The sequence below is a fragment of the Taudactylus pleione genome, unplaced genomic scaffold (genome assembly GCF_031769625.1).
Source record: "Taudactylus pleione unplaced genomic scaffold, aTauple2 ptg001928l, whole genome shotgun sequence".
Taxonomy (NCBI): domain Eukaryota; kingdom Metazoa; phylum Chordata; class Amphibia; order Anura; family Myobatrachidae; genus Taudactylus; species Taudactylus pleione.
In genome coordinates this window covers 577,928-598,179 of record NW_028286325.1, presented here as the reverse complement: position 1 = coordinate 598,179, position 20,252 = coordinate 577,928, and the positions used below count along the sequence as shown (strand labels likewise).

The 20,252-nt window shown below is 48.7% G+C and overlaps 1 protein-coding gene across 1 annotated transcript in view; it reads left to right on the top strand.

Moving 5' to 3' along the window:
- Window positions 1-546: 546 nt before the first annotated feature.
- LOC148436172 (caspase-8-like) overlaps window positions 547-20,252 on the top strand; it is a 105,107-nt gene continuing 85,401 nt past the window's right edge. The window contains exon 1 of the mRNA XM_088465258.1: window positions 547-633. The gene's annotated coding sequence lies outside the window, so the exon portion shown is untranslated. The remainder of the gene's footprint in view (window positions 634-20,252) is intronic.

The window sequence follows — 20,252 nt, the reverse complement described above, 5'->3', positions numbered from 1 at the left end:
ATGCTGTCATTACATCCCAGTGACATGTCTGCAATGCTGTCATTACATCCCAGTGACATGTCTGCAATGCTGTCATTAGATCCCAGTGACATGTCTGCAATGCTGTCATTACATCCCAGTGACATGTCTGCAATGCTGTCATTACATCCCAGTGACATGTCTGCAATGCTATCATTATATCCCAGTGACATGTCTGCAATGCTGCTACAGTAACACACCTGGAGATCCCCCCCTACAGTAACACACCTGATGCCTGAACCCCCCCTACAGTAACACACCTGATGCCTGATCCCCCCCTACAGTAACACACCTGATGCCTGAACCCCCCCTACAGTAACACACCTGATGCCTGATCCCCCCCTACAGTAACACACCTGATGCCTGATCCCCCCACCCTCTGACATGTCCCCCTCTTCTCCAGGTACACTATGCACTTCCTGGGGCTCCCACATCATGTATGAAGCAGACACCTGTGTAGTAGGAGCCCAGGTGAGTGATGAGAAGGTGTTTCCCCAGCACAGGTGACATTATGATGTGTGGGGATGGTATATACCCTGTCAGCCGCTACTGTAACACCATAAGGTGTAAGAGCTCCGTCACGGAAGTGGGTGGGAGAGAGATTTCCTGCTGCCGGTAAGTAGCGTTATACAGAAATAATGTCACTTCCACGTTATATAACAACATGCTGTGTATATATCTCTCATTACATGGGCCGCGGGGGAGAGCATTACATGACTTCTGTATGTACACAGCAGCCATATATTATGTTACATACATAGCCTCTCTTCAATGACCAGTCCCTGTGTGCAGTAAGTAACCCCCTCTGTGTGTGTAGTAACCAGTCCCAGTGTGCAGTAAGTATCCCCCTCTGTGTGTATTAACCAGTCCCTGTACAGTAAGTAACCCCCTCTGTGTGTGTGTGTGTGTGTGTGTGTGTGTGTATTAACCAGTCCCTGTGTGCAGTAAGTAACCCCCTCTGTGTGTGTGTGTGTGTGTGTGTGTGTGTGTGTGTGTGTGTGTGTGTGTGTAGTAACCAGTCCCTGTGTGCAGTAAGTAACCCCCTCTGTGTGTAGTAACCAGTCCCTGTACAGTAAGTAACCCCCTCTGTGTGTGTGTGTAGTAACCAGTCCCTGTGTGCAGTAAGTATCCCCCTCTGTGTGTATTAACCAGTCCCTGTGTGCAGTAAGTAACCCCCTCTGTGTGTATTAACCAGTCCCTGTGTGCAGTAAGTAACCCCCTCTGTGTGTATTAACCAGTCCCTGTGTGCAGTAAGTAACCCCCTCTGTGTGTATTAACCAGTCCCTGTGTGCAGTAAGTAACCCCCTCTGTGTAGTAACCAGTCACTGTGTGCAGTAAGTAACCCCCTCTGTGTGTATTAACCAGTCCCTGTGTGCAGTAAGTAACCCCCTCTGTGTGTGTGTGTAGTAACCAGTCCCTGTGTGCAGTAAGTAACCCCCTCTGTGTGTGTGTGTGTGTGTGTGTGTGTGTGTGTGTGTAGTAACCAGTCCCTGTGTGCAGTAAGTAACCCCCTCTGTGTGTGTAGTAACCAGTCCCTGTGTGCAGTAAGTAACCCCCTCTGTGTGTATTAACCAGTCCCTGTGTGCAGTAAGTAACCCCCTCTGTGTGTAGTAACCAGTCCCTGTACAGTAAGTAACCCCCTCTGTGTGTGTGTGTATTAACCAGTCCCTGTGTGCAGTAAGTAACCCCCTCTGTGTGTGTGTGTGTGTGTGTGTGTGTGTAGTAACCAGTCCCTGTGTGCAGTAAGTAACCCCCTCTGTGTGTAGTAACCAGTCCCTGTACAGTAAGTAACCCCCTCTGTGTGTGTGTGTAGTAACCAGTCCCTGTGTGCAGTAAGTATCCCCCTCTGTGTGTATTAACCAGTCCCTGTGTGCAGTAAGTAACCCCCTCTGTGTGTATTAACCAGTCCCTGTGTGCAGTAAGTAACCCCCTCTGTGTGTATTAACCAGTCCCTGTGTGCAGTAAGTAACCCCCTCTGTGTGTATTAACCAGTCCCTGTGTGCAGTAAGTAACCCCCTCTGTGTAGTAACCAGTCACTGTGTGCAGTAAGTAACCCCCTCTGTGTGTATTAACCAGTCCCTGTGTGCAGTAAGTAACCCCCTCTGTGTGTGTGTGTAGTAACCAGTCCCTGTGTGCAGTAAGTAACCCCCTCTGTGTGTGTGTGTGTGTGTGTGTGTGTGTGTGTGTGTGTGTGTGTAGTAACCAGTCCCTGTGTGCAGTAAGTAACCCCCTCTGTGTGTGTAGTAACCAGTCCCTGTGTGCAGTAAGTATCCCCCTCTGTGTGTATTAACCAGTCCCTGTGTGCAGTAAGTAACCCCCTCTGTGTGTATTAACCAGTCCCTGTGTGCAGTAAGTAACCCCCTCTGTGTGTATTAACCAGTCCCTGTGTGCAGTAAGTAACCCCCTCTGTGTGTATTAACCAGTCCCTGTGTGCAGTAAGTAACCCCCTCTGTGTGTATTAACCAGTCCCTGTGTGCAGTAAGTAACCCCCTCTGTGTGTAGTAACCAGTCACTGTGTGCAGTAAGTAACCCCCTCTGTGTGTATTAACCAGTCCCTGTGTGCAGTAAGTAACCCCCTCTGTGTGTGTGTGTAGTAACCAGTCCCTGTGTGCAGTAAGTAACCCCCTCTGTGTGTGTGTGTGTGTGTGTGTGTGTGTGTGTGTGTGTGTGTGTGTGTGTGTGTGTGTGTGTGTGTAGTAACCAGTCCCTGTGTGCAGTAAGTAACCCCCTCTGTGTGTAGTAACCAGTCCCTGTACAGTAAGTAACCCCCTCTGTGTGTGTGTGTAGTAACCAGTCCCTGTGTGCAGTAAGTATCCCCCTCTGTGTGTATTAACCAGTCCCTGTGTGCAGTAAGTAACCCCCTCTGTGTGTATTAACCAGTCCCTGTGTGCAGTAAGTAACCCCCTCTGTGTGTATTAACCAGTCCCTGTGTGCAGTAAGTAACCCCCTCTGTGTGTGTGTGTGTGTGTAGTAACCAGTCCCTGTGTGCAGTAAGTAACCCCCTCTGTGTGTAGTAACCAGTCCCTGTACAGTAAGTAACCCCCTCTGTGTGTGTGTGTAGTAACCAGTCCCTGTGTGCAGTAAGTATCCCCCTCTGTGTGTATTAACCAGTCCCTGTGTGCAGTAAGTAACCCCCTCTGTGTGTATTAACCAGTCCCTGTGTGCAGTAAGTAACCCCCTCTGTGTGTATTAACCAGTCCCTGTGTGTGTGTAGTAAGTAACCCCCTCTGTGTAGTAACCAGTCCTTGTGTGCAGTAAGTAACCCCCTCTGTGTGTATTAACCAGTCCCTGTGTGCAGTAAGTAACCCCCTCTGTGTGTATTAACCAGTCCCTGTGTGTGTGTAGTAAGTAACCCCCTCTGTGTGTATTAACCAGTCCCTGTGTGCAGTAAGTAACCCCCTCTGTGTGTATTAACCAGTCCCTGTGTGCAGTAAGTAACCCCCTCTGTGTAGTAACCAGTCCCTGTGTGCAGTAAGTAACCCCCTCTGTGTAGTAACCAGTCCCTGTGTGCAGTAAGTAACCCCCTCTGTGTATTAACCAGTCCCTGTGTGCAGTAAGTAACCCCCTCTGTGTGTGTGTGTGTGTGTGTGTGTGTGTGTGTGTGTGTGTGTAGTAACCAGTCCCTGTGTGCAGTAAGTAACCCCCTCTGTGTGTGTGTGTGTGTGTGTGTAGTAACCAGTCCCTGTGTGCAGTAAGTAACCCCCTCTGTGTGTAGTAACCAGTCCCTGTACAGTAAGTAACCCCCTCTGTGTGTGTGTGTAGTAACCAGTCCCTGTGTGCAGTAATTATCCCCCTCTGTGTGTATTAACCAGTCCCTGTGTGCAGTAAGTAACCCCCTCTGTGTGTATTAACCAGTCCCTGTGTGCAGTAAGTAACCCCCTCTGTGTGTATTAACCAGTCCCTGTGTGCAGTAAGTAACCCCCTCTGTGTGTATTAACCAGTCCCTGTGTGCAGTAAGAAACCCCCTCTGTGTGTGTGTGTGTGTGTGTGTGTGTGTGTGTGTGTGTAGTAACCAGTCCCTGTGTGCAGTAAGTAACCCCCTCTGTGTGTAGTAACCAGTCCCTGTACAGTAAGTAACCCCCTCTGTGTGTGTGTGTGTAGTAACCAGTCCCTGTGTGCAGTAAGTATCCCCCTCTGTGTGTATTAACCATTCCCTGTGTGCAGTAAGTAACCCCCTCTGTGTGTATTAACCAGTCCCTGTGTGCAGTAAGTAACCCCCTCTGTGTGTATTAACCAGTCCCTGTGTGCAGTAAGTAACCCCCTCTGTGTGTATTAACCAGTCCCTGTGTGCAGTAAGTAACCCCCTCTGTGTGTATTAACCAGTCCCTGTGTGCAGTAAGTAACCCCCTCTGTGTAGTAACCAGTCCCTGTGTGCAGTAAGTAACCCCCTCTGTGTGTATTAACCAGTCCCTGTGTGCAGTAAGTAACCCCCTCTGTGTGTATTAACCAGTCCCTGTGTGCAGTAAGTAACACCCTCTGTGTGTATTAACCAGTCCCTGTGTGCAGTAAGTAACCCCCTCTGTGTGTATTAACCAGTCCCTGTGTGCAGTAAGTAACCCCCTCTGTGTGTATTAACCAGTCCCTGTGTGCAGTAAGTAACCCCCTCTGTGTGTATTAACCAGTCCCTGTGTGCAGTAAGTAACCCCCTCTGTGTAGTAACCAGTCACTGTGTGCAGTAAGTAACCCCCTCTGTGTGTATTAACCAGTCCCTGTGTGCAGTAAGTAACCCCCTCTGTGTGTGTGTGTGTAGTAACCAGTCCCTGTGTGCAGTAAGTAACCCCCTCTGTGTGTGTGTGTGTGTGTGTGTGTGTGTGTGTGTAGTAACCAGTCCCTGTGTGCAGTAAGTAACCCCCTCTGTGTGTAGTAACCAGTCCCTGTACAGTAAGTAACCCCCTCTGTGTGTGTGTGTAGTAACCAGTCCCTGTGTGCAGTAAGTATCCCCCTCTGTGTGTATTAACCAGTCCCTGTGTGCAGTAAGTAACCCCCTCTGTGTGTATTAACCAGTCCCTGTGTGCAGTAAGTAACCCCCTCTGTGTGTATTAACCAGTCCCTGTGTGCAGTAAGTAACCCCCTCTGTGTGTGTGTGTGTGTGTGTGTGTGTGTGTGTGTGTGTGTGTGTGTGTGTAGTAACCAGTCCCTGTGTGCAGTAAGTAACCCCCTCTGTGTGTAGTAACCAGTCCCTGTACAGTAAGTAACCCCCTCTGTGTGTGTGTGTAGTAACCAGTCCCTGTGTGCAGTAAGTATCCCCCTCTGTGTGTATTAACCAGTCCCTGTGTGCAGTAAGTAACCCCCTCTGTGTGTATTAACCAGTCCCTGTGTGCAGTAAGTAACCCCCTCTGTGTGTATTAACCAGTCCCTGTGTGCAGTAAGTAACCCCCTCTGTGTGTATTAACCAGTCCCTGTGTGCAGTAAGTAACCCCCTCTGTGTAGTAACCAGTCACTGTGTGCAGTAAGTAACCCCCTCTGTGTGTATTAACCAGTCCCTGTGTGCAGTAAGTAACCCCCTCTGTGTGTATTAACCAGTCCCTGTGTGCAGTAAGTAACCCCCTCTGTGTAGTAACCAGTCACTGTGTGCAGTAAGTAACCCCCTCTGTGTGTATTAACCAGTCCCTGTGTGCAGTAAGTAACCCCCTCTGTGTAGTAACCAGTCCCTGTGTGCAGTAAGTAACCCCCTCTGTGTAGTAACCAGTCCCTGTGTGCAGTAAGTAACCCCCTCTGTGTGTAGTAACCAGTCCCTGTGTGTGTGTAGTAAGTAACCCCCTCTGTGTAGTAACCAGTCCTTGTGTGCAGTAAGTAACCCCCTCTGTGTGTAGTAACCAGTCCCTGTGTGCAGTAAGTAACCCCCTCTGTGTGTATTAACCAGTCCCTGTGTGCAGTAAGTAACCCCCTCTGTGTGTGTGTGTAGTAACCAGTCCCTGTGTGCAGTAAGTAACCCCCTCTGTGTGTGTGTGTGTGTGTGTGTGTGTAGTAACCAGTCCCTGTGTGCAGTAAGTAACCCCCTCTGTGTGTAGTAACCAGTCCCTGTACAGTAAGTAACCCCCTCTGTGTGTGTGTGTAGTAACCAGTCCCTGTGTGCAGTAAGTATCCCCCTCTGTGTGTATTAACCAGTCCCTGTGTGCAGTAAGTAACCCCCTCTGTGTGTATTAACCAGTCCCTGTGTGCAGTAAGTAACCCCCTCTGTGTGTATTAACCAGTCCCTGTGTGCAGTAAGTAACCCCCTCTGTGTGTATTAACCAGTCCCTGTGTGCAGTAAGTAACCCCCTCTGTGTAGTAACCAGTCCCTGTGTGCAGTAAGTAACCCCCTCTGTGTGTATTAACCAGTCCCTGTGTGCAGTAAGTAACCCCCTCTGTGTGTATTAACCAGTCCCTGTGTGCAGTAAGTAACCCCCTCTGTGTGTATTAACCAGTCCCTGTGTGCAGTAAGTAACCCCCTCTGTGTGTATTAACCAGTCCCTGTGTGCAGTAAGTAACCCCCTCTGTGTGTATTAACCAGTCCCTGTGTGCAGTAAGTAACCCCCTCTGTGTGTATTAACCAGTCCCTGTGTGCAGTAAGTAACCCCCTCTGTGTAGTAACCAGTCACTGTGTGCAGTAAGTAACCCCCTCTGTGTGTATTAACCAGTCCCTGTGTGCAGTAAGTAACCCCCTCTGTGTGTATTAACCAGTCCCTGTGTGCAGTAAGTAACCCCCTCTGTGTAGTAACCAGTCACTGTGTGCAGTAAGTAACCCCCTCTGTGTGTGTGTAGTAACCAGTCCCTATGTGCAGTAAGTAACCCCTCTGTGTGTGTGTGTAGTAACCCCCTCTGTGTGTGTGTGTAGTAACCAGTCCTTGTGTGCAGTAAGTAACCCCCTCTGTGTGTGTGTGTGTGTGTGTGTGTGTGTGTGTGTAGTAACCCCCTCTGTGTGTGTGTGTAGTAACCAGTCCCTGTGTGCAGTAAGTAATCCCCTCTGTGTGTAGTAACCAGTCACTGTGTGCAGTAAGTAACCCCCTCTGTGTGTGTGTGTAGTAACCAGTCCCTGTGTGCAGTAAGTAACCCCTCTGTGTGTGTGTGTGTGTAGTAACCAGTCCCTGTACAGTCAGTAACCCCCTCTGTGTATAGTAACCAGTCCCTGTGTGCAGTAAGTATCCCCCTCTGTGTGTGTGTGTGTGTAGTAACCAGTCCCTGTGTGCAGTAAGTAACCCCCTCTGTGTGTATTAACCAGTCCCTGTGTGCAGTAAGTAACCCCCTCTGTGTGTATTAACCAGTCCCTGTGTGCAGTAAGTAACCCCCTCTGTGTGTATTAACCAGTCCCTGTGTGCAGTAAGTAACCCCCTCTGTGTGTATTAACCAGTCCCTGTGTGCAGTAAGTAACCCCCTCTGTGTAGTAACCAGTCCCTCTGTGCAGTAAGTAACCCCCTCTGTGTGTGTAGTAACCAGTCCCTGTGTGTAGTAACCAGTCCCTGTGTGCAGTAAGTAACCCCCTCTGTGTGTAGTAACCAGTCCCTGTCTGCAGTAAGTAACCCCCTCTGTGTGTGCGGTAACCAGTCCCTGTGTGCAGTAAGTAACCCCCTCTGTGGGTATAGTAACCAGTCCCTGTACAGTCAGTAACCCCCTCTGTGTAGTAACCAGTCCCTGTGTGCAGTAAGTAACCCCCTCTGTGTGTGTGTGTAGTAACCAGTCCCTGTGTGCAGTAAGTATCCCCCTCTGTGTGTATTAACCAGTCCCTGTGTGCAGTAAGTAACCCCCTCTGTGTGTATTAACCAGTCCCTGTGTGCAGTAAGTAACCCCCTCTGTGTGTATTAACCAGTCCCTGTGTGCAGTAAGTAACCCCCTCTGTGTGTATTAACCAGTCCCTGTGTGCAGTAAGTAACCCCCTCTGTGTAGTAACCAGTCACTGTTTGCAGTAAGTAACCCCTCTGTGTGTGTGTGTGTAGTAACCCCCTCTGTGTGTGTGTGTAGTAACCAGTCCTTGTGTGCAGTAAGTAACCCCCTCTGTGTGTGTGTGTGTGTGTGTGTGTAGTAACCAGTCCCTGTGTGCAGTAAGTAACCCCTCTGTGTGTGTGTGTAGTAACCCCCTCTGTGTGTGTGTGTAGTAACCAGTCCTTGTGTGCAGTAAGTAACCCCCTCTGTGTGTGTGTGTGTGTGTGTGTGTGTAGTAACCAGTCCCTGTGTGCAGTAAGTAACCCCCTCTGTGTGTAGTAACCAGTCCGTGTGCAGTAAGTAACCCCCTCTGTGTGTGTGTGTAGTAACCAGTCCCTGTGTGCAGTAAGTAACCCCTCTGTGTGTGTGTGTGTGTGTGTGTGTGTGTGTGTGTGTGTGTGTGTGTGTAGTAACCAGTCCCTGTACAGTCAGTAACCCCCTCTGTGTGTAGTAACCAGTCCATGTGTGCAGTAAGTAACCCCCTCTGTGTGTATTAACCAGTCCCTGTGTGCAGTAAGTAACCCCCTCTGTGTGTATTAACCAGTCCCTGTGTGCAGTAAGTAACCCCCTCTGTGTGTATTAACCAGTCCCTGTGTGCAGTAAGTAACCCCCTCTGTGTGTATTAACCAGTCCCTGTGTGCAGTAAGTAACTCCCTCTGTGTGTGTGTAGTAACCAGTCCCTGTGTGCAGTAAGTAACCCCTCTGTGTGTGTGTGTAGTAACCCCCTCTGTGTGTGTGTGTAGTAACCAGTCCTTGTGTGCAGTAAGTAACCCCCTCTGTGTGTGTGTGTGTGTGTGTGTGTGTGTGTGTGGTAACCAGTCCCTGTGTGCTGTAAGTAACCCCCTCTGTGTGTAGTAACCAGTCCCTGTGTGCAGTAAGTAACCCCCTCTGTGTGTGTGTGTGTAGTAACCAGTCCCTGTGTGCAGTAAGTAACCCCTCTGTGTGTGTGTGTGTGTGTAGTAACCAGTCCCTGTACAGTCAGTAACCCCCTCTGTGTGTAGTAACCAGTCCCTGTGTGCAGTAAGTATCCCCCTCTGTGTGTGTGTGTAGTAACCAGTCCCTGTGTGCAGTAAGTAACCCCCTCTGTGTGTATTAACCAGTCCCTGTGTGCAGTAAGTAACCCCCTCTGTGTGTATTAACCAGTCCCTGTGTGCAGTAAGTAACCCCCTCTGTGTGTATTAACCAGTCCCTGTGTGCAGTAAGTAACCCCCTCTGTGTGTATTAACCAGTCCCTGTGTGCAGTAAGTAACCCCCTCTGTGTGTATTAACCAGTCCCTGTGTGCAGTAAGTAACCCCCTCTGTGTAGTAACCAGTCCCTCTGTGCAGTAAGTAACCCCCTCTGTGTGTGTAGTAACCAGTCCCTGTGTGTAGTAACCAGTCCCTGTGTGCAGTAAGTAACCCCCTCTGTGTGTAGTAACCAGTCCCTGTCTGCAGTAAGTAACCCCCTCTGTGTGTGCGGTAACCAGTCCCTGTGTGCAGTAAGTAACCCCCTCTGTGGGTATAGTAACCAGTCCCTGTACAGTCAGTAACCCCCTCTGTGTGTAGTAACCAGTCCCTGTGTGCAGTAAGTAACCCCTCTGTGTGTGTGTGTAGTAACCAGTCCCTGTGTGCAGTAAGTAACCCCTCTGTGTGTGTGTGTAGTAACCAGTCCCTGTGTGCAGTAAGTAACCCCTCTGTGTGTATGTGTAGTAACCAGTCCCTGTACAGTCAGTAACCCCCTCTGTGTGTGTGTGTAGTAACCAGTCCCTGTGTGCAGTAAGTATCCCCCTCTGTGTGTATTAACCAGTCCCTGTGTGCAGTAAGTAACCCCCTCTGTGTGTGTGTGTGTGTAGTAACCAGTCCCTGTGTGCAGTAAGTATCCCCCTCTGTGTGTATTAACCAGTCCCTGTGTGCAGTAAGTAACCCCCTCTGTGTGTATTAACCAGTCCCTGTGTGCAGTAAGTAACCCCCTCTGTGTGTATTAACCAGTCCCTGTGTGCAGTAAGTAACCCCCTCTGTGTGTATTAACCAGTCCCTGTGTGCAGTAAGTAACCCCCTCTGTGTAGTAACCAGTCCCTCTGTGCAGTAAGTAACCCCCTCTGTGTGTGTAGTAACCAGTCCCTGTGTGTAGTAACCAGTCCCTGTGTACAGTAAGTAACCCCCTCTGTGTGTAGTAACCAGTCCCTGTCTGCAGTAAGTAACCCCCTCTGTGTGTGCGGTAACCAGTCCCTGTGTGCAGTAAGTAACCCCCTCTGTGTGTGTGTAGTAAGTAACCCCCTCTATGTGTAGTAACCAGTCCCTGTGTGCAGTAAGTAACCCCCTCTATGTGTAGTAACCAGTCCCTGTGTGCAGTAAGTAACCCCCTCTGTATGTGTGCAGTAAGTAACCCCCTCTGTGTGTATTAACCAGTCCCTGTGTGCAGTAAGTAACCCCCTCTATGTGTAGTAACCAGTCCCTGTGTGCAGTAAGTAACCCCCTCTGTATGTGTGCAGTAAGTAACCCCCTCTGTGTGTATTAACCAGTCCCTGTGTGCAGTAAGTAACCCCCTCTGTGTGTATTAACCAGTCCCTGTGTGCAGTAAGTAACCCCCTCTCTGTAGTAACCAGTCCCTCTGTGCAGTAAGTAACCCCCTCTGTGTGTATTAACCAGTCCCTGTGTGCAGTAAGTAACCCCCTCTGTGTAGTAACCAGTCCCTGTGTGCAGTAAGTAACCCCCTCTGTATGTGTGTAGTAAGTAACCCCCTCTATGTGTAGTTACCAGTCCCTGTGTGCAGTAAGTAACCCCCTCTGTGTGTATTAACCAGTCCCTGTGTGCAGTAAGTAACCCCCTCTGTGTGTGCGGTAACCAGTCCCTGTGTGCAGTAAGTAACCCCCTCTGTGGGTATAGTAACCAGTCCCTGTACAGTCAGTAACCCCCTCTGTGTGTAGTAACCAGTCCCTGTGTGCAGTAAGTAACCCCTCTGTGTGTGTGTGTAGTAACCAGTCCCTGTGTGCAGTAAGTAACCCCTCTGTGTGTGTGTGTAGTAACCAGTCCCTGTGTGCAGTAAGTAACCCCTCTGTGTGTATGTGTAGTAACCAGTCCCTGTACAGTCAGTAACCCCCTCTGTGTGTGTGTGTGTAGTAACCAGTCCCTGTGTGCAGTAAGTATCCCCCTCTGTGTGTATTAACCAGTCCCTGTGTGCAGTAAGTAACCCCCTCTGTGTGTGTGTGTGTGTAGTAACCAGTCCCTGTGTGCAGTAAGTATCCCCCTCTGTGTGTATTAACCAGTCCCTGTGTGCAGTAAGTAACCCCCTCTGTGTGTATTAACCAGTCCCTGTGTGCAGTAAGTAACCCCCTCTGTGTGTATTAACCAGTCCCTGTGTGCAGTAAGTAACCCCCTCTGTGTGTATTAACCAGTCCCTGTGTGCAGTAAGTAACCCCCTCTGTGTAGTAACCAGTCCCTCTGTGCAGTAAGTAACCCCCTCTGTGTGTGTAGTAACCAGTCCCTGTGTGTAGTAACCAGTCCCTGTGTACAGTAAGTAACCCCCTCTGTGTGTAGTAACCAGTCCCTGTCTGCAGTAAGTAACCCCCTCTGTGTGTGCGGTAACCAGTCCCTGTGTGCAGTAAGTAACCCCCTCTGTGTGTGTGTAGTAAGTAACCCCCTCTATGTGTAGTAACCAGTCCCTGTGTGCAGTAAGTAACCCCCTCTATGTGTAGTAACCAGTCCCTGTGTGCAGTAAGTAACCCCCTCTGTATGTGTGCAGTAAGTAACCCCCTCTGTGTGTATTAACCAGTCCCTGTGTGCAGTAAGTAACCCCCTCTATGTGTAGTAACCAGTCCCTGTGTGCAGTAAGTAACCCCCTCTGTATGTGTGCAGTAAGTAACCCCCTCTGTGTGTATTAACCAGTCCCTGTGTGCAGTAAGTAACCCCCTCTGTGTGTATTAACCAGTCCCTGTGTGCAGTAAGTAACCCCCTCTCTGTAGTAACCAGTCCCTCTGTGCAGTAAGTAACCCCCTCTGTGTGTATTAACCAGTCCCTGTGTGCAGTAAGTAACCCCCTCTGTGTAGTAACCAGTCCCTGTGTGCAGTAAGTAACCCCCTCTGTATGTGTGTAGTAAGTAACCCCCTCTATGTGTAGTTACCAGTCCCTGTGTGCAGTAAGTAACCCCCTCTGTGTGTATTAACCAGTCCCTGTGTGCAGTAAGTAACCCCCTCTGTGTAGTAACCAGTCCCTCTGTGCAGTAAGTAACCCCCTCTGTGTGTGTAGTAACCAGTCCCTGTGTGTAGTAACCAGTCCCTGTGTGCAGTAAGTAACCCCCTCTGTGTGTAGTAACCAGTCCCTGTCTGCAGTAAGTAACCCCCTCTGTGTGTGCGGTAACCAGTCCCTGTGTGCAGTAAGTAACCCCCTCTGTGGGTATAGTAACCAGTCCCTGTACAGTCAGTAACCCCCTCTGTGTGTAGTAACCAGTCCCTCTGTGCAGTAAGTAACCCCCTCTGTGTAGTAACCAGTCACTGTGTGCAGTAAGTAACCCCCTCTGTGTGTGTGTAGTAACAAGTCCCTGTGTGCAGTAAGTAACCCCTCTGTGTGTGTGTGTGTGTGTGTAGTAACCAGTCCCTGTGTGCAGTAAGTAACCCCTCTGTGTGTGTGTAGTAACCAGTCCTTGTGTGCAGTAAGTAACCCCCTCTGTGTGTGTGTGTGTGTGTGTGTGTGTGTGTGTGTAGTAACCAGTCCTTGTGTGCAGTAAGTAACCCCCTCTGTGTGTGTGTGTGTGTAGTAACCAGTCCCTGTGTGCAGTAAGTAACCCCCTCTGTGTGTAGTAACCAGTCCCTGTGTGCAGTAAGTAATCCCCTCTGTGTGTGTGTGTAGTAACCAGTCCCTGTGTGCAGTAAGTAACCCCTCTGTGTGTGTGTGTGTAGTAACCAGTCCCTGTACTGTCAGTAACCCCCTCTGTGTGTATTAACCAGTCCCTGTGTGCAGTAAGTAACCCCCTCTGTGTGTATTAACCAGTCCCTGTGTGCAGTAAGTAACCCCCTCTGTGTGTATTAACCAGTCCCTGTGTGCAGTAAGTAACCCCCTCTGTGTGTATTAACCAGTCCCTGTGTGCAGTAAGTAACCCCCTCTGTGTGTATTAACCAGTCCCTGTGTGCAGTAAGTAACCCCCTCTGTGTAGTAACCAGTCCCTCTGTGCAGTAAGTAACCCCCTCTGTGTGTTTAGTAACCAGTCCCTGTGTGTAGTAACCAGTCCCTGTCTGCAGTAAGTAACCCCCTCTGTGTGTGCGGTATCCAGTCCCTGTGTGCAGTAAGTAACCCCCTCTGTGTGTGTGTAGTAAGTAACCCCCTCTATGTGTAGTAACCAGTCCCTGTGTGCAGTAAGTAACCCCCTCTATGTGTAGTAACCAGTCCCTGTGTGCAGTAAGTAACCCCCTCTGTATGTGTGCAGTAAGTAACCCCCTCTGTGTGTATTAACCAGTCCCTGTGTGCAGTAAGTAACCCCCTCTGTGTGTATTAACCAGTCCCTGTGTGCAGTAAGTAACCCCCTCTGTGTGTGTGTGTAGTAACCAGTCCCTGTGTGCAGTAAGTATCCCCCTCTGTGTGTATTAACCAGTCCCTGTGTGCAGTAAGTAACCCCCTCTGTGTGTATTAACCAGTCCCTGTGTGCAGTAAGTAACCCCCTCTGTGTGTATTAACCAGTCCCTGTGTGCAGTAAGTAACCCCCTCTGTGTGTATTAACCAGTCCCTGTGTGCAGTAAGTAACCCCCTCTGTGTAGTAACCAGTCCCTCTGTGCAGTAAGTAACCCCCTCTGTGTGTGTAGTAACCAGTCCCTGTGTGTAGTAACCAGTCCCTGTGTGCAGTAAGTAACCCCCTCTGTGTGTTGTAACCAGTCCCTGTCTGCAGTAAGTAACCCCCTCTGTGTGTGCGGTAACCAGTCCCTGTGTGCAGTAAGTAACCCCCTCTGTGTGTGTGTAGTAAGTAACCCCCTCTATGTGTAGTAACCAGTCCCTGTGTGCAGTAAGTAACCCCCTCTATGTGTAGTAACCAGTCCCTGTGTGCAGTAAGTAACCCCCTCTGAATGTGTGCAGTAAGTAACCCCCTCTGTGTGTATTAACCAGTCCCTGTGTGCAGTAAGTAACCCCCTCTATGTGTAGTAACCAGTCCCTGTGTGCAGTAAGTAACCCCCTCTGTATGTGTGCAGTAAGTAACCCCCTCTGTGTGTATTAACCAGTCCCTGTGTGCAGTAAGTAACCCCCTCTGTGTGTATTAACCAGTCCCTGTGTGCAGTAAGTAACCCCCTCTGTGTAGTAACCAGTCCCTCTGTGCAGTAAGTAACCCCCTCTGTGTGTATTAACCAGTCCCTGTGTGCAGTAAGTAACCCCCTCTGTGTGTATTAACCAGTCCCTGTGTGCAGTAAGTAACCCCCTCTGTGTGTATTAACCAGTCCCTGTATGCAGTAAGTAACCCCCTCTGTGTGTATTAACCAGTCCCTGTGTGCAGTAAGTAACCCCCTCTGTGTGTATTAACCAGTCCCTGTATGCAGTAAGTAACCCCCTCTGTGTGTATTAACCAGTCCCTGTGTGCAGTAAGTAACCCCCTCTGTGTAGTAACTAGTCCCTCTGTGCAGTAAGTAACCCCCTCTGTGTAGTAACCAGTCACTGTGTGCAGTAAGTAACCCCCTCTGTGTGTGTGTAGTAACAAGTCCCTGTGTGCAGTAAGTAACCCCTCTGTGTGTGTGTGTGTAGTAACCAGTCCCTGTGTGCAGTAAGTAACCCCTCTGTGTGTGTGTGTAGTAACCCCCTCTGTGTGTGTGTGTAGTAACCAGTCCTTGTGTGCAGTAAGTAACCCCCTCTGTGTGTGTGTGTGTGTGTAGTAACCAGTCCCTGTGTGCAGTAAGTAACCCCCTCTGTGTGTAGTAACCAGTCCCTGTGTGCAGTAAGTAACCCCCTCTGTGTGTGTGTGTAGTAACCAGTCCCTGTGTGCAGTAAGTAACCCCTCTGTGTGTGTGTGTGTAGTAACCAGTCCCTGTACAGTCAGTAACCCCCTCTGTGTGTAGTAACCAGTCCCTGTGTGCAGTAAGTATCCCCCTCTGTGTGTGTGTGTGTAGTAACCAGTCCCTGTGTGCAGTAAGTAACCCCCTCTGTGTGTAGTAACCAGTCCCTGTGTGCAGTAAGTAACCCCCTCTGTGTGTAGTAACCAGTCCCTGTGTGCAGTAAGTAACCCCCTCTGTGTGTATTAACCAGTCCCTGTGTGCAGTAAGTAACCCCCTCTGTGTAGTAACCAGTCCCTCTGTGCAGTAAGTAACCCCCTCTGTGTGTGTGTAGTAACACGTCCCTGTGTGCAGTAAGTAACCCCTCTGTGTGTGTGTGTGTGTGTAGTAACCAGTCCCTGTGTGCAGTAAGTAACCCCTCTGTGTGTGTGTGTAGTAACCCCCTCTGTGTGTGTGTGTAGTAACCAGTCCTTGTGTGCAGTAAGTAACCCCCTCTGTGTGTGTGTAGTAACAAGTCCCTGTGTGCAGTAAGTAACCCCTCTGTGTGTGTGTGTGTAGTAACCAGTCCCTGTGTGCAGTAAGTAACCCCTCTGTGTGTGTGTGTAGTAACCCCCTCTGTGTGTGTGTGTAGTAACCAGTCCTTGTGTGCAGTAAGTAACCCCCTCTGTGTGTGTGTGTAGTAACCAGTCCCTGTGTGCAGTAAGTAACCCCCTGTGTGTGTGTGTGTGTGTGTGTGTGTAGTAACCAGTCCCTGTGTGCAGTAAGTAACCCCTCTGTGTGTGTGTGTGTGTAGTAACCAGTCCCTGTGTGCAGTAAGTAACCCCCTCTGTGTGTATGTGTAGTAACCAGTCCCTGTGTGCAGTAAGTAACCCCCTCTGTGTGTATGTGTAGTAACCAGTCCCTGTGTGCAGTAAGTAACCCCTTCTGTGTGTGTGTGTAGTAACCAGTCCCTGTGTGCAGTAAGTAACCCCCTCTGTGTGTGTGTAGTAACCAGTCCTTGTGTGCAGTAAGTAACCCCCTCTGTGTGTGTGTGTGTGTGTGTGTAGTAACCAGTCCCTGTGTGCAGTAAGTAACCCCCTGTGTGTGTGTGTGTAGTAACCAGTCCCTGTGTGCAGTAAGTAACCCCTCTGTGTGTGTGTGTAGTAACCAGTCCCTGTGTGCAGTAAGTAACCCCCTCTGTGTGTATGTGTAGTAACCAGTCCCTGTGTGCAGTAAGTAACCCCCTCTGTGTGTATGTGTAGTAACCTGTCCCTGTGTGCAGTAAGTAACCCCTTCTGTGTGTGTGTGTGTAGTAACCAGTCCCTGTGTGCAGTAAGTAACCCCCTCTGTGTGTGTGTGTGTAGTAACCAGTCCCTGTGTGCAGTAAGTACCCCCCTCTGTGTTTGTAGTAACCAGTCCCTGTGTGCAGTAAGTAACCCCCTCTGTGTGTGTGTAGTAACCAGTCCCTGTGTGCAGTAAGTAACCCCCTCTGTGTGTGTGTGTGTGTGTGTGTGTGTGTGTGTGTGTGTAGTAACCAGTCCCTGTGTGCAGTAAGTAACCCCCTCTGTGTGTGTGGTAATAACCAGTACCTGTGTGCAGTAAGTATCCCCCTCTGTGTGTGTGGTAATAACCAGTCCCTGTGTGCAGTAAGTAACCCCCTCTGTGTGTGTGTGTGTAGTAACCAGTCCCTGTGTGCAGTAAGTAACCCCCTCTGTGGGTATAGTAACCAGTCCCTGTGTGCAGTAAGTAACCCCCTCTGTGTTTGTAGTAACCAATCCCTGTGTGCAGTAAGTAACCCCCTCTGTGTGTGGTAATAACCAGTCCCTGTGTGGCCAGAACCTGTGTACAGTAGTCAGACCCTTTGTACAGTAACCAGCCCCTGTGTACTATAATCTGTTGCCGTGTACCAAGTCCCTGTGTAACAAGTTCCCGTGTGGTCAGTACCTGTGTATAGTAACCATACCCTGCGTTATCAGTAGAGATGAGTGGGTTCGTTTCTCAGAGAGCCAAACCCACCCGAACTTCCAGATCCGAGGCGAGAACCAAGCTAGGCTCGGGTCTTCCTGTGTGACTCGGATCTCAAAACGAGGCAAAACACCTTCCTCCCACTGTTGGATTCTCGTGAGTTTTGGATTATATAAATGTCCCGGTGATCGGCGCCATTTTTACTCCAGATGTGGATGGTGAACTGAACAGACGTGTTGCTGCCACTGTCTGTGTCAGTGTGTTGACCATCTTGTCCTGTCGGGGTCTGCAGCCTTCAGTCCACTTAACCACAGATGTGGACAAGTGGGACAGGGCAAACTAAAGATTACATGACTGTGACAGCCCACTGGGTAGGTGTTTTTCCTCCAGCAGTGCAAACGGCAGCAGCTGCTAACAAATGCCAGCTCATTCAGAGGCATCTACTCTGTGTATCACCGGTTTCACTAAGAGGCATACCACTGAGAACCTCTCAGAGAAACTCAGGGAAATCATTGCAAAATGGCTTACAGCGCTTGGACTCTCCTCAGGATTTGTGATGTCTGACAATGCCAGCAATATTGTGCGAGCATTACATGTGGGCGAATTCCAACACGTCCCATGTTTTGCTCACACAATTAATTTGGTGGTGCAACATTTTTAAAAATATGACAGGGGCGTGCAGGAGATGCTCTCTGTGGCCCAAAAGATTTCGGGACATTTTCGACATTCAGCAACTAACTACGTGTCGAAGATTGCAGCACCAGCAACTACTGTTGAATTTGCCCTGGAGGAGCAGCAAAAGACCATCCAAAGCTACACAGTGGCCTATGACATAGGGAAAGGAGCGGGAATGCACCTTAGTCAAGCGCAGTGGAGAATAATTCCATGTTGTGCAAGGTTCTCAAACCTTTTGAAATTGCTACATGTGAAGTTAGTTCAGACACTGCCAGGTTGAGTCAGGTCATTCCCCTAATCAGACTTTTGCAAAAGCAGCTGGAGAAACCGAAGGAGGAGCTGAAATGGAGTGATTCCGCTAAGTATGTCGGACTTGTAGATCAAGCCCTTCATTCACTTTGCCAGGATCCAAGGGTGGTCAATCTTTTTAAATTAAATCACTATATTTTGGCGACCATACTTGATCCTAGGGTTTAAGTCATTCCATGTGTCTTTCTTTCCAATGGACATAAATCTGAAAAGATGCGAAGAGCTGTTGGTGAAAAAATTGTCCGCTCAAGCGGCACCTGACACAGCAGCATCTCCTCCTTCAGTTTCTGCGGCTGCCAGGAAAAAACAAAATTTTCCTAAGAGACCCACTGCTGGTGGTGATGCAGATCAGTCAGAAAAACCTCATGACATCTGGTTAGGTCTGAAAGAACTGGCTACAATTAGTGACATGTCTACCGTGACTTTGTCTGATACGGTCACTATTCAGAGAATGGTGGATGATTATTTTAGGGATAACATCCAAATGGACATCTCAGACAGTCCGTTTCACTGCTGGCATGAAAAAGAGGCAATTTGGAGTCCCTTACACAAACTGGCTTTGCTGTACTTAAGTTGCCCACCCTCCAGTGTGTACTCTGAAAGAGTTTTCAGCACAGCCGGGAGCCTTGTCAGTGATCGGCGCAGGAGGTTAATTCCCCAAAATGCAGAAAAAATACAGAGGTGCCTGTAATGGTGGATTCCAGTGGGGACAAATTATTGTGTATTGTGTGAGGAAGAGGATGTACACACTGATGGGGATGATGATGATGACATCTGTTCTTACCTATGTTGTGAATGTAAAGCCAGTTTGTGTATGGGATCATTGCCACCAATGCCCACTGTGCATTTTCTGGGGGTCCAAAAAAAACCCCAATCATTTCAGCCACAAGTGGCAGTCCCTGTCGCTGAAGTGATTGGTTTGTTAAACTGTGAATGTCCTGTTTCATATATACAACATAAGGGTGGGTAGGAGGGCCCAAGGACAATTCGATCTTTCACCTCTTTGCATTATGTGCTGGTTGGGGCATTGCTGTCTGACATTTTTAATTTTATGGTTTATGAATGTCCAGAAATTGTAATGGTCACAGACAGCATCTCCTGTATGCCTCTTTCAAAAAGTCTGAACCACCAAGTTGATGGGGTGGGCAAATATGAGCAGCAGCAGCAGCACAGAGCATCTTCCTGCCAGGATGAGTGCAATAAAGTGCAAATACGTTTAATACAGAAATTAGTTGTGTATATTGGTCACATACAGTACATAATTACATGGTACATATAGTGCGTAAAGCAGGCTGAGGTAACCTGAAGCACTCCACCTGTTGTTGACAAATTCCAATAGGACCAGCAAACATCACAGATGCTGGGAGTTGTAGTTCAGCTGGAGAACTACAGGCTGCTTTCCTCTGATGTAAACAGCAAGTCTTGGTCCCATTATCCCTAACAACCTCCCTGGGTACAACTACAAACTAGTAAACGTCTGATTACAGTATGTTCTAGCAGCACCTCCACAAGCAAGACCACCTCATTTCTATTAGATGTATAAAAAATGTAAAACCCCCCTCCAGATCAAAGATGTCATTTAGGAACTGAAGAACTTGATCCTAGATTGATCTTCCCTCATAAATATTTTTAAGAATCAAAACATTAAATTAAATACTGATCAATCCTTCCGTCTTTTCCCGGTCTTCAGTCCATAAACTTATTATAACTCCGTCGGGCCTCTGACCTAGTTAGGGAAACATTCTTGGTTTTTAAAATTCCTAGGGGTCGTATAGTTTATTAAACTGCCATCCTATCTACCACTGCAATGCCACTCTGTGCCATGTTGGAAGCTAGCTGGATGCAACCTTTTGGCCCTAAACTAGATAAAATCAATATTGTGAGCTGTGAGGCAGTCAAAATTGACTGGAAATAAATGTTATTGAGGTTAATAATACGCAAAATTGCGTCTTGACCTAATTTAGATCAGGGATGAATTTTACAGTAATAGACATACAGAGCACTGTGTATGCTGACTGTCCGTTACAGGTAATCATTTTGTGCGTGTCTGCCAATGCGCTTCTCCCTAGATCGTGTCTTTACGTTCTATGGTACCTGATCACTACCAGCCTTTGGGGGGGGGGGGGGGCACCTCTAGTTACACTTAAAGGGCTGGATTCAAATAGCCATGGCAAATTGGTCGGTCAGGGCTATTCCATTACAGCCTGGATACGCCCACAGGCTGCACTTAACGCAGATTTCTGTTTGAGCCTGAGGGGCCTATTCATCACCACTTAATTTTCACAATAGCAGGTGAAAATGCACATTTTCACCTGCAATTGTAAAATTTAAGTAGTCTGGCCATTCATTAAGAAGGTAAAGCAGGAGATATCACAGATATACACCCCATACACTAGTATCACATATATCTCCTACTTACCTTCCTCTCCCGGAATGGCCCGCTGTCCCCATACACTAGTATCACAG